Below are 12,004 nucleotides of genomic sequence, written 5' to 3' on the forward strand. Positions count from 1 at the left end.
TACAAATCAACACAGCGACTATTAACAAAGGTAACAATTCCAGAACCGTTGCTTTCATTTATACAGTATTTCATAAGTCTTCGTAAACCACAGTCCAATAAATAACAACAGAGTCACATAACAAAGGCGGCACCGCCGTAACAGCATAAGTCTAAGGTATAGACGCATGGAGGTCATACAATGACACAGAGGAACGAAACCCTGAAGATGTGAACGCCAGCAAAGGGCACGACCATTCTACAAAACCTAACCAATAGAACCCTACAGCAAGTACATACTGCATAATCTAAGAAACGCTGGAATAAGAGTAGACCCTACCCGGTCACAAGGCTACCAGAGATTGGAGGAAGCCGAGGACTGCACATTTGAAACCCTCGCGAGCAGAGCTCCCAACCCACCTGCACAGGACCACTGAATGAGTTAAGACATTTCTATAACCAGAATAAATGTCAGAAGAAGCCGAGTAAATATTGTAAGATGCAAGAGTAAGAGAACCGTGAACTTACCCAAGGGTCGACGAAGGCTGCCGAGCCACAAAACGAAACCATAAGCTGAAAGGCACAAGAACCCTGTAAGCATCGATAACAGGTGGCGGAGGACGATAAAACATAGAACCAGAGGTTACCTTGAAGCCTGGTTGCGTTCGGAGGGAAGATAGCTTTGTGGCTGCGAATACCTGCACAGGACCAGAGCTCAGAAACCGGAAAGCAAAGGATTGTTTCGCCAAAGCCATAAAAATACAAACCCTTACCACAGACTTCCAAACCAGGTCGACGAAGACAGCAGCTACAGCAAAGGATTTGCATTTCGAACAGAGCCACAACCAGTGACAGAGTGAGAGATAGGTTGTGTTAGCGCACAGAGGGCAGCGCTATAACCACGCGGAGCTGGAACAGAAGGGAGAACGAGTGCAAATGAGCCGAGACTAAACCTTAAGGGTTTTACAAAGGCGGAAAGCCACGGAGAGGACCGGTGATCAAACCTGTTAACCGGAAGATGAGAACGTAAATGCGCCTCGGTATTAGGACAGATATTTACCCGCGCCAAGTGTGACCACGTGGGACTGAAGTGAGTCACGTGGCTGAGACCACGTCACCAGGGCTGGGCCATCATAGGTGGTATCAGAGCTAGTTTCTTGAGTTAGAACCAATGGAACAGGGAGAAGGTGAAGGTGAAGGAAGAGGAAGAGGAAGAGGAAGAGGAAGAGGAAGGGGAAGAGTAGTCCGGAGGGTAGTAGATGATGGACTTCGAGAGGAGATTCGAGTTTTGCGTGAAAGATTGGCAGTAGTGGAAGCTGGGGGAAGAAGAAACCCAGCAGATGACAGTGATGAAGAAGAAGTTGAACCAGAGGAGGAATTAGAGGGGGTGACACCAGAATTTAGATTGTTGAAGTCGGTCTTGCTGTCAAGTCATAAGCCCAAACATGAGCTGTCGACTTATGACGGAAGCCTGTCCGCAGACGTGCTGCTGGATTGGTTAAGTGAAGTTAACAAGTATTTTGAATTTGAAGAAACCAGCGAAGATAAGCAGGTAAAATTCGCTGCCACCAAGCTGAAAGGACATGCGTCCTTGTGGTGGGACAGTGTTCAGGCGGAACGGAGGAGGCTTAACAAACAGCCTATAAAGAAATGGTCTAGAATGGAGGCCAAACTGAAAGAGAAATTCTTACCACAGGATTATCAGATTATGCTGTACAGGCAGGTACAGAACTTGAAGAAGAGGGGAATGACTGTGAAAGAATTTACAGAAGAGTTCTACAAGTTAAATTTGCGAGCAGGTTATGTGGAGGACACCCCTGAGAAAACAGCCAGATTTGTGAATGGCTTAAGGGGGGAAATCTTAGACGAGATTGGTATCCTTTCACCCCGGACAATGGAGGAAGCCTATCAGTTTGCACTGAAGGCGGAAGAAAAGATTAACCGAAAGCAGAATGCCAGGAGAGGAGGTGGAACTGGCAGGGGAAAGGGTAAAGTATTTGGAAGAGGCCGAGGTGCAGGCCCAAGTGAAGAAAGCAGCAGTTCTAAATCTGCTGGAGCAACAGAAAAAGACAATAGCACGAGAGGAGGACGACCACCCCAGCGAGGGCGAGGAAATGGTCGGGCCAGAGGAGCTGTCCAGTGCTATCGCTGCCACAAATGGGGGCACAAGTCTTATGAATGTCCTGAAGCTGAACCAGCAGGCGGAAGAGGGACTTATGTTGTTCAGACTGAGGATGCTGAGGCAACACCTCAGGAAGCAGAAAATGCACCAGAGACAGGTGAAGCTTTGGTGTTGAACAAAGTGCTGTTGAAACCAGCAAAGGAGGTTGCAGAACCGGATCAGCGTAAAGCCTTGTTCCGCACTGTCTGCAAGTCGCGGGGCAAGTGTTGCAAATTGATTATAGATAGTGGGAGTACGGACAATCTTGTGGCGGTGGAGATGGTAGAAAAGTTGGGACTGAAGAACTTAAAGCATCCTACACCCTACAAAGTGTCATGGCTGCAGAAGGGACATCAGCTGTTAGTTGACGAGCAATGTGAAGTAGAATTCCAAATTGGCAAGTACAAGGATAAGATCCTTTGTGATGTCATGCCAATGGATGTCTGTCACCTATTGTTGGGACGACCTTGGCAGTTCGATAGAGGTGCAGTTCATGACGGGAAAAAGAATTGCTACAAGTTTGTTAAAGATGGGATCAAGCACACGCTTGTACCCATCAAAGAGGAAAATACAGCAGAAACCAGTGGAGTGAAGGCATTGCTGTTGGGAGGAAAGGAGTTCGTGAAACAGATTGAGGACAGCGAAATCAACTTTGCTGTCATAAGGAGACCAAAGGCAGTAGTGTTACACACACAGCTGTCAAATTTGCCAGAGGAAGTTCAGCAGTTACTGCAAGAATTTGGGGACATAGTGGTGGATGATCTTCCAAATGAGTTACCACCAAGGAGGGGTATTAGTCATTGTATCGACTTTATACCAGGTGCAAGCTTGCCGAATAAGGCTGCTTACCGTATGAGCCCCAAGGATCATGAGGAAATTAGAAAGCAAGTTCAGGAGTTACTTGACAAAGGGTTGATTCGAGAGAGTATGAGCCCTTGTGCAGTACCGACTGTTTTGGCTCCAAAGAAGGGAGGAGAATGGCGAATGTGCACAGACTCCAGAGCCATAAACAAAATTACTGTCAGGTACAGGTTCCCCTTACCAAGGATGGACGATATGATGGATTGTTTGAGTGGGGCAGCCTATTTCTCAAAAATTGATCTGAAGAGTGGGTATCATCAGATTCGAATACGAGAAGGCGATGAGTGGAAGACAGCTTTCAAGACAAATGAAGGCTTATATGAGTGGCTGGTGATGCCATTCGGATTGAGTAACGCTCCCAGTACTTTCATGCGGTTGATGAATGAGGTATTGAAAGAGTTTAATGGGAAATTTGTGATAGTTTACCTGGATGATATTTTGATTTTTAGCAGGACTAAAGAGGATCATTTCAGGCATTTACAGAGTGTGTTGAGGAAGCTGCAGCAAAACAAGTTGCTGATAAATTTGAAAAAGTGTACCTTTTTCCAGCGAGAACTAGTGTATTTGGGGTTTGTTATTGCAGAGAATGAGCTAAAAATGGATCCGGAAAAGGTGGCAGCCATAGTTAGCTGGCCGTCACCAAGGAGTTTATTTGAAGTCCGGAGTTTCCATGGACTAGCCAGCTTTTATAGGAAATTTATCAGAAATTTCAGCGAGATTTGCGCACCTATGTTGGACACGATCAAGAAGGCAAATCAGCCTTTTCACTGGACTGAAGCGGCAGAAAGCAGTTTTCAAACTTTGAAGAAGAAGATTACTGAAAGACCAATACTGAGACTGCCAGATTTCAACAAACTTTTTCAAGTTCGTTGTGATGCCAGTGGGACAGCCATTGGGGCAGTCCTCAGTCAAGAGGACAGACCGGTCGCTTTCTTCAGTGAAAAGCTAAATGAGAGCAGGCAAAAGTACTCAACCTACGACAAAGAATTTTATGCAATCATACAAGCGTTGAAGCATTGGCGGCATTATCTATTGGGAGATGAGTTTGTTTTGTTTACAGATAATTCTGCCTTGCAGTATATTATGCAACAGCATAAACTAAACCACAAACATGCAGCTTGGGTGGAGTATCTGCAAAATTTTACATTCGTATTAAGGCACATTAGTGGCCAAGCGAATAAGGTGGCAGATGCACTGAGCAGAAGAACCTTGCTTCTGTAGGAAAGTACAATGCAAGTTCTGGGTTTTGAACATTTGAAGGAGCTGTATCCAACTGATACCGAATTTAGGGAGGCATACGAAGCCTGTCAAAACCCTTTGATAAGGAATGATAGCATGTGGCTAGATTATAATTTGCAGGAAGGGCTGCTGTTTAAAGGAGGACAACTATGTATACCCAACTGTTCCATGAGGGAAAACATAATACAGGAGAAGCACAGTGGAGGACTGGCTGGACACTTTGGTATCGACAAGACGGTTGCTCAAGTACAGCACTTTTATTTTTGGCCGAAATTGCAGCGAGATGTGCAGAGGTACGTGAGCAGATGCAGAGTTTGTCAACTAGCAAAGGGTCATAGTCAAAACACTGGTCTATACTCACCATTACCGATTCCGAGTCGACCATGGGATTCAGTGAGCATGGACTTCGTTTTGGGTCTACCAAAGACACAGCGGGGCTTCGATTCAGTCATGGTTGTAGTTGACCGATTCTCAAAAATGGCACATTTTGTACCGTGCAGGAAAACCAACGACGCTACCTACATTGCACACCTATTCTTTACTGAAGTCGTTCGGTTACATGGACTCCCGAAATCCATCATCTCTGATCGGGATGTAAAGTTTACTGGTCACTTTTGGAGAACTCTGTGGAAAAAGTTAAATACACAACTGCAGTTCAGCTTTGCTTATCATCCGCAGACTGATGGTCAGACGGAAGTCGTAAACAGAAGCCTAGGGAACTTACTTCGCAGTTTGACAGGAGGAAATTCCCGGACGTGGGACCGTGTACTTGCTCAAGCCGAGTTCGCGTACAACGATTCACCTAACCGCAGCACCGGTTACAGTCTGTTCCAGATTTTGTACGGTATGCATCCGCGAGGAGTGCATGAGTTACGGGATTTGGGGAAACTTGAGAAGCGGAGTGCTGATGGGGAAGAGTTCGCTCAAGCAATGAGCAATTTACACGAACAGGTCAAGCTGAAGTTACAGGACAGCAGTCTGAAATACAAGCAGCGAGCTGACACAAAGCGTCGGGAAGTTCAGTTTAACGTTGGGGATGAAGTCCTTGCGTATCTACGTAAGGAGAGGTTTCCGAAGCGGGAGTATAACAAGCTAAAATTTAAAAAGATCAGCCCTTGCAAAATCATCCGCAAATTTTCTGCGAACGCTTACGAAATACAGTTGCCACCCGAAATTGGAATTTCTCCCATTTTCAACGTAGCAGATCTGTTTCCCTATGTAGCCAATTCAGAAGATGATACAGCAACTACAACACCACAGAAAGACAGCTATGAGGAAGGTTCTTGGACGAGACAACTACCAAAGGCACCACCCCTTGAGATCGAAGGAATACTGGACACACAGGTAGCTAGACGCACACGCAGGAAGGAGTATCTGCGATATTTGGTCAAGTGGCGGAACCGTCCAATAGAGGACAGTTCTTGGCTCGACGCAGCGCAGATAACTAAAGCGGGCTACTCTGTTGACGAGCTCATGGAACGGAGCCATGACTTTTTGCCACCTCGGGAGCCTGATGCAGGAGCATCCAGCTCCGAGGAGACAGAGACTCAATGACTGGTTCGTGCAGAAACAGGACACGACTTCAAGGGTGATTGGACAGGTCACCAAAAGGAAAAATTGGTTGTTGTTTTTAGTTAATCATTATTCATTTCTTTTCTTTTATTTAATTACAGCACAAGTTAAGTTACTGGTAGTTAGCTAGGTAACCAACAACTGTTTTAGTTAATTTATTGTTTAAAAAAACAGGTAACAGTTAAAGAATTCAGTTTCTAAACAGTTAGATTCAGTGTAGCTCAAAATGAAAAAAACACGATGTAAGAGGGATCTTTTTTTTGGTTCACCTCAGAAGAAGTAAGGAAAATATAGCAAGACAATATTCAAGCAATATAGAAAGACACCCTCTGTAATTGAAGCATTGATTTCTTTTCCTGAATATAAATTACTGTTCATTACTTTTCTGTGTTATACAACTGAGAGTTACAAACATTTGTTATTTTGAAACAAATTAAGATAGAACGATATTCATATGCTGTAACTAGAAATATTGAAGCAATTACAGGCCTCAGGCCGAAACCATAAGTACATTGCCAGGTCTATCACACAGCAAGAAGCGTAAAGCGGCCAAGCAGCATATGCATACAACGTTGCGAGGATAAAGTAAAGACAGACTTCGTATCAAGTCAAGTTACGGCCAAACCGAACAGAGCCCATAAGCCAACACAAAGAGTCACACGGTCATTTACAAATCAACACAGCGACTATTAACAAAGGTAACAATTCCAGAACCGTTGCTTTCATTTATACAGTATTTCATAAGTCTTCGTAAACCACAGTCCAATAAATAACAACAGAGTCACATAACAAAGGCGGCACCGCCGTAACAGCATAAGTCTAAGGTATAGACGCATGGAGGTCATACAATGACACAGAGGAACGAAACCCTGAAGATGTGAACGCCAGCAAAGGGCACGACCATTCTACAAAACCTAACCAACAGAACCCTACAGCAAGTACATACTGCATAATCTAAGAAACGCTGGAATAAGAGTAGACCCTACCCGGTCACAAGGGTACCAGAGATTGGAGGAAGCCGAGGACTGCACATTTGAAACCCTCGCGAGCAGAGCTCCCAACCCACCTGCACAGGACCACTGAATGAGTTAAGACATTTCTATAACCAGAATAAATGTCAGAAGAAGCCGAGTAAATATTGTAAGATGCAAGAGTAAGAGAACCGTGAACTTACCCAAGGGTCGACGAAGGCTGCCGAACCACAAAACGAAACCATAAGCTGAAAGGCACAAGAACCCTGTAAGCATCGATAACAGGTGGCGGAGGACGATAAAACATAGAACCAGAGGTTACCTTGAAGCCTGGTTGCGTTCGGAGGGAAGATAGCTTTGTGGCTGCGAATACCTGCACAGGACCAGAGCTCAGAAACCGGAAACCAAAGGATTGTTTCGCCAAAGCCATAAAAATACAAACCCTTACCACAGACTTCCAAACCAGGTCGACGAAGACAGCAACTACAGCAAAGGATTTGCATTTCGAACAGAAGGAGACGGGGTGTAGCTGAGCCGAGAGGCCACCATCAGTGACAGAGTGAGAGATAGGTTGTGTTAGCGCACAGAGGGCAGCGCTATAACCACGCGGAGCTGGAACAGAAGGGAGAACGAGTGCAAATGAGCTGAGACTAAACCTTAAGGGTTTTACAAAGGCGGAAAGCCACGGAGAGGACCGGTGATCAAACCTGTTAACCGGAAGATGAGAACGTAAATGCGCCTCGGTATTAGGACAGATATTTACCCGCGCCAAGTGTGACCACGTGGGACTGAAGTGAGTCACGTGGCTGAGACCACGTCACCAGGGCTGGGCCATCAGAAACCATAACTAAGTATTTTTACTTGATCCCAATGGTCTCTACTAGACTTAACCCTGTCTTTTTTCTCTTTTCCTTTCTTCGAATCTTTCTCCCCCTCCGAGTGGCCAAGAAGAAGCGAGCTTCTACCAAGAAGAATCGCTGAGTTCCTTCATTCTCGTTCGGTTCCATAATAGCCAAGAATCAGTTGTAACTGATATGTAATTTAAAATTACTTTTACGTAGGTTTAATTAACTGATTTGTAATTTAAAATTACTTTATGTGGGGTTAATCACGATAGGTATATTACAGAGGACATCCAGATATTATAGATTTGGAAAATTACAACTTGTGAAGTTGAAGTGGGCAATCTTTGTAATGTTTATTTATTTATTTTGATTATTGTTAAATTGCAGATTTCAATTAATCATTATTTTCATATTATTTGCAGGTCACTCCCTAAACTCAGCTAAATATTTTCACACTAATGACTATCCCCTGTCATGCAGTAATATTCCATGCAGTGAAAAAGGCACTTGTACCCAACCACTATTGTTTTGCGAAAATCCCATTAATAGGTGGAATTTTTGTAGAAGTATTGTAGAAATTTAGTCCTTATTACTCAAAAAATTTATTATTTAAATAATTGGATGAGGAGTAAATTTGTTTTAAAAAGATTTTTGGATGGAATAAATGAAGTATCTAAATGGAGAATGTGCCTTCTTACTTGTCATTTTTTTAGTCAATAGTAATTATTCATTTTATATGGTGATGAGCTTTATTTTCAATTTCACAGTAAGCATGGAATAATTTTATCAAAACATGTATTTAGAAACTATGAAAGCTTAATAATTTGATTGGTGTGATGGCTAATAGAAACAAAATGTTTTTTTAACTAAGTACAACCTGATGCATATATACAAGCTTCGATTCAAAATTAAACCAGGTCCGAGGACCATAAATCTTAGCTAAATGTACGAGTAACAAGCGGCTTATAAGCCGAGAGCATTTTCTAGCTAAACCCTAGCAAGGTAAACAAAATGCAGGTTCAGGCATGGAGTAGCCGACTGCAATTCGAACCTAGGGTTTGGACGAATACAGAACCTGAGACATAAACAGAGAGCCATGAGACACCCTCTGGTCAAGAGACTGGTATGAATTCAATCCTCATGTATAAACCCTTGTTTAACAACGGGAAAATCATCTAGTCCAGGGAAAAGCATACCTGTGCCATTTGGAGCCAGCGTAGTCTTCCTACAGGCGGTAGAGGACCGTGGAGACAAACCCACCTGCATCATAACAGTCACACTGTAAATATCCCTGGAAGGTCAAAACAAAACAAAGGGTTTCGGAGAGTTAAACATATCGTATTCACCTACACAGATAACTGCGAAAATAGACTAGCAAGTATGTCGGCAAGGGTGAAACGATACCTGGAATAGCAAGTTGAGACCTGGTAATTGTTGCAGAGGAGGACCGCCGAGCTGGGTGAGTGTCGGCCTCACCAGACTTGTGCAAATGAGCCAAACCGAAAGACCCGGTGGTTTAAGAATAGGCCACCAAACCCTTGAGCAAATCCGAACCCTCCGTTGTGGTAAGTGAATCTCCATCGTCCGTTCGAGCGGGAGAGTCTGGCGCGAAAACCACAGCAGGTCAACCGAGGATCACATGGGTTCACGTGGTTCCATGCCACCTGGCGTTAAGGTTGGTGAGGTGGGTTAAGCCTCCGTCCACCACCTGGCTCCGGAGACGGGCTAATAAACAATCCATTGGTGATTCGACCGGATTCAATATTAATACCCATAGACCATAACGTTAAACCTTAAAGTGTGATGCATATAGAGTAATATGTATTGATCAAAGATTTGGGTAAATAACATAAGGTTTGGTTATATAACAAAACGCATAAACATATTAACTATGCCGTGAGTACCTGTTTTCCTAGTTGAATGGGAAGGGGATTAAAGTAGTTAATCCATGAATGAAATTTTTTGGTTTTACTTTGGTATATATATATTCACGAAGGGATCGTGACATCCTCAATAATGGCAATAGGTCTTTAAGATTTGAAATAGAATAAAGAATGAGATGTGTGTGTATATAAGACGATGGAGAAAATTACATTCAAATTTTGTTTAAATTTTATTATTTCTTATTTTTAGAATTGTTTTTTACTAATTTAATTACATTCATTGAAATAAAGACAAATTAAAAATTAACAAAAAAAAATATAGTGCAAAATGTTTTAAAAAAAAAATTTCTCTTTAAATTTTGTCATAAAATATTGGGAAAAAACTAAAATGGAAATAATAGAAAAAAGGAAAAAATCAAAATAAAAAAAGTTAAATAACGCAAAACAAAACAAAACGTAAAAATAAAAAAACAGTAACTAATAGAAAAAAAAAGTCATTTTAGATTGAAAATATTGTGAAAAAATTATAATTCATGAAAATGGAAATAATAGAAAAAAGAAAATGAAAAAACCATAAAGTTAAATAAAATGGAAATAAAACTTAAAACAAAAAATTAATAACTAATAGAAATGGAAGTTACTAAACAACCCATAATAAGACATCAACTAATCACATTACAAATAAATAAATTTAAATAATAATAAAAAATAACAAAAAAATGAATTCTTAATGTTAAACTATGGATAATTTTTTGGTTAAAGACAAACTAATACCAAGTCAAAAGAAAAACTGAATCCATACCTACAAATAACATAATAAAATATTTTTAATCATAACAATATAATCCACCTAAAAACTATAAATTTTAAATGAAAAATCTAATTTTAATTTCTTACTTCTTTGTACAAATACTTTCAAATCATATTCTAGTTTCATCATTTCTTCCCCATTATTACTTTGAAAATCCCTATCTTACTCGTGAATTTCCATTAACAAATTTTTCTCTATGCTTCTTGCATTTCCATTGGAGAGCTAAGGATACCATATATTGATGAGCTTTTCCCACCCCTAATTCGACTATTCCATACTTCTATTGACCTCCATGAACTCACAGATCTCACATTGGTTTTTTCTACACCAGGTCATCTATCTCACATTGTTCTTTTCTACACCAAGTCATCTTTTCTGTTACAGGAGACTTGAAACCAACAACAAATTTTTAGAGTATCCAAAATTTCAAGATTTCACGATAAATCTATAAATAATAAAAGGCAAAAGGAGGAAGAGATTTATCTCCCTTCCCACCCTTCAATCCAATCATAATTAAAATTAAACAAAAACAATGATAAATGGCAACGGAGAGAATAGCAGACTAACACATAATATTCAGGATACGTTTAACGCTAAATAATATCATAGTAACCAAGTAAAGTGAACGCCATCTCCCTTCAATTTTCTTAATTAATCTTCACTCATAATTAATCTTCACTCACGTATTTTTATTTATTTTTTTGTTTTTTTTATCTTTATAACACAAAGAAATAAATAAGTTTCTTCAAAGTGAGAGGAAATCTTTGTTCTTTGGACAAAAGAAGATAAATAAAGATTTTGAAAAGTGTCTTTAAAGTGGAGAATCATATTTGTAATACACACTTTGTTATTTGTGTAAATTTCAGTTTTGAGAGGTTATTAATATTTTAACTTTATTATTAAAACTAATAACTATTAATATTTTAATTTTATTATTAAAACTAATTTTATTACTAAAACTAATACTTAAAGTGATAGGAAAATTTATTTTTATATTTCTTTTGAAATCAAATATAATTTCCTATACTTATTATTCAGAATTTTAAATTTACTTGTTGATTAAATTTTGATTAATTAATAGTTTTAATATAAATAATTTATTGTGGGTTTATATAATATATTTTTTTCTCTCTTATTTATTTTGTAAAATGTATGAAGATCATTTTATGCATTAATTCCGGATCTATCAAGTGTCGAGTAAGGTCAAATCTATTGAAGTGAAAACTTCCTTTAGAGTGAAAAGAGAGATTTGATCATTTTGGGAGCTTGGTAGATCTCGAGTTAAGATAGATCTAGGCTAGTTTAATTATTAGCCTTTAAATAGGCTACTTTAAAGAAGAATACGGTTGGAAAAACCATGGGAATACCATGAGAAAATATAATACATTATAGAAGAATACCATGGGAAAAACCATGGGAAAAAACATTTTTTTTTGCAAGTCGGAACATTCTATTAGCTGGAGAAGAAAATATTTACAAGGCTATTGCTAAAAGGTCTGGCGACCTAACCCTGACCAGGATTGCTGACCATTTCCATCAGTCCAAAATAAATAGTCCAAAAAAGACATAAGCTAACTAACCATAACTGTAAGAGAAGGATATGCCAAAAGTCTAACAAAATGAAAAAGACACCAAAACACATACTCAATCATCAGAGTTGATAGAAATTGGGTTGTCTAGATC

The 12,004-nt window shown here is 40.2% G+C and overlaps 2 long non-coding RNA genes across 2 annotated transcripts; both read right to left on the reverse strand.

The window, feature by feature from the left end:
• Nucleotides 1-287: 287 nt before the first annotated feature.
• LOC149179913 (uncharacterized) lies at nt 288-695 on the reverse strand. Its single transcript, XR_016257414.1, has 3 exons — nt 626-695; nt 507-551; nt 288-398 (listed from the first exon to the last, which is right to left on the reverse strand). It is a non-coding gene; the product is annotated as an uncharacterized LOC149179913 (long non-coding RNA).
• A 5,782-nt stretch (nt 696-6,477) lies between these two features.
• On the reverse strand, nt 6,478-7,024 carry LOC149179914 (uncharacterized). The gene is made up of 2 exons (XR_016257415.1): nt 6,986-7,024; nt 6,478-6,877 (listed from the first exon to the last, which is right to left on the reverse strand). It is a non-coding gene; the product is annotated as an uncharacterized LOC149179914 (long non-coding RNA).
• Between the last annotated feature and the right edge of the window lie 4,980 nt (nt 7,025-12,004).

The sequence above is a fragment of the Pinus tabuliformis genome, chromosome 3_2, assembly GCF_031772625.1.
Source record: "Pinus tabuliformis cultivar Carrire ecotype Pingquan chromosome 3_2, CPIR1, whole genome shotgun sequence".
Classification (NCBI taxonomy): domain Eukaryota; kingdom Viridiplantae; phylum Streptophyta; class Pinopsida; order Pinales; family Pinaceae; genus Pinus; species Pinus tabuliformis.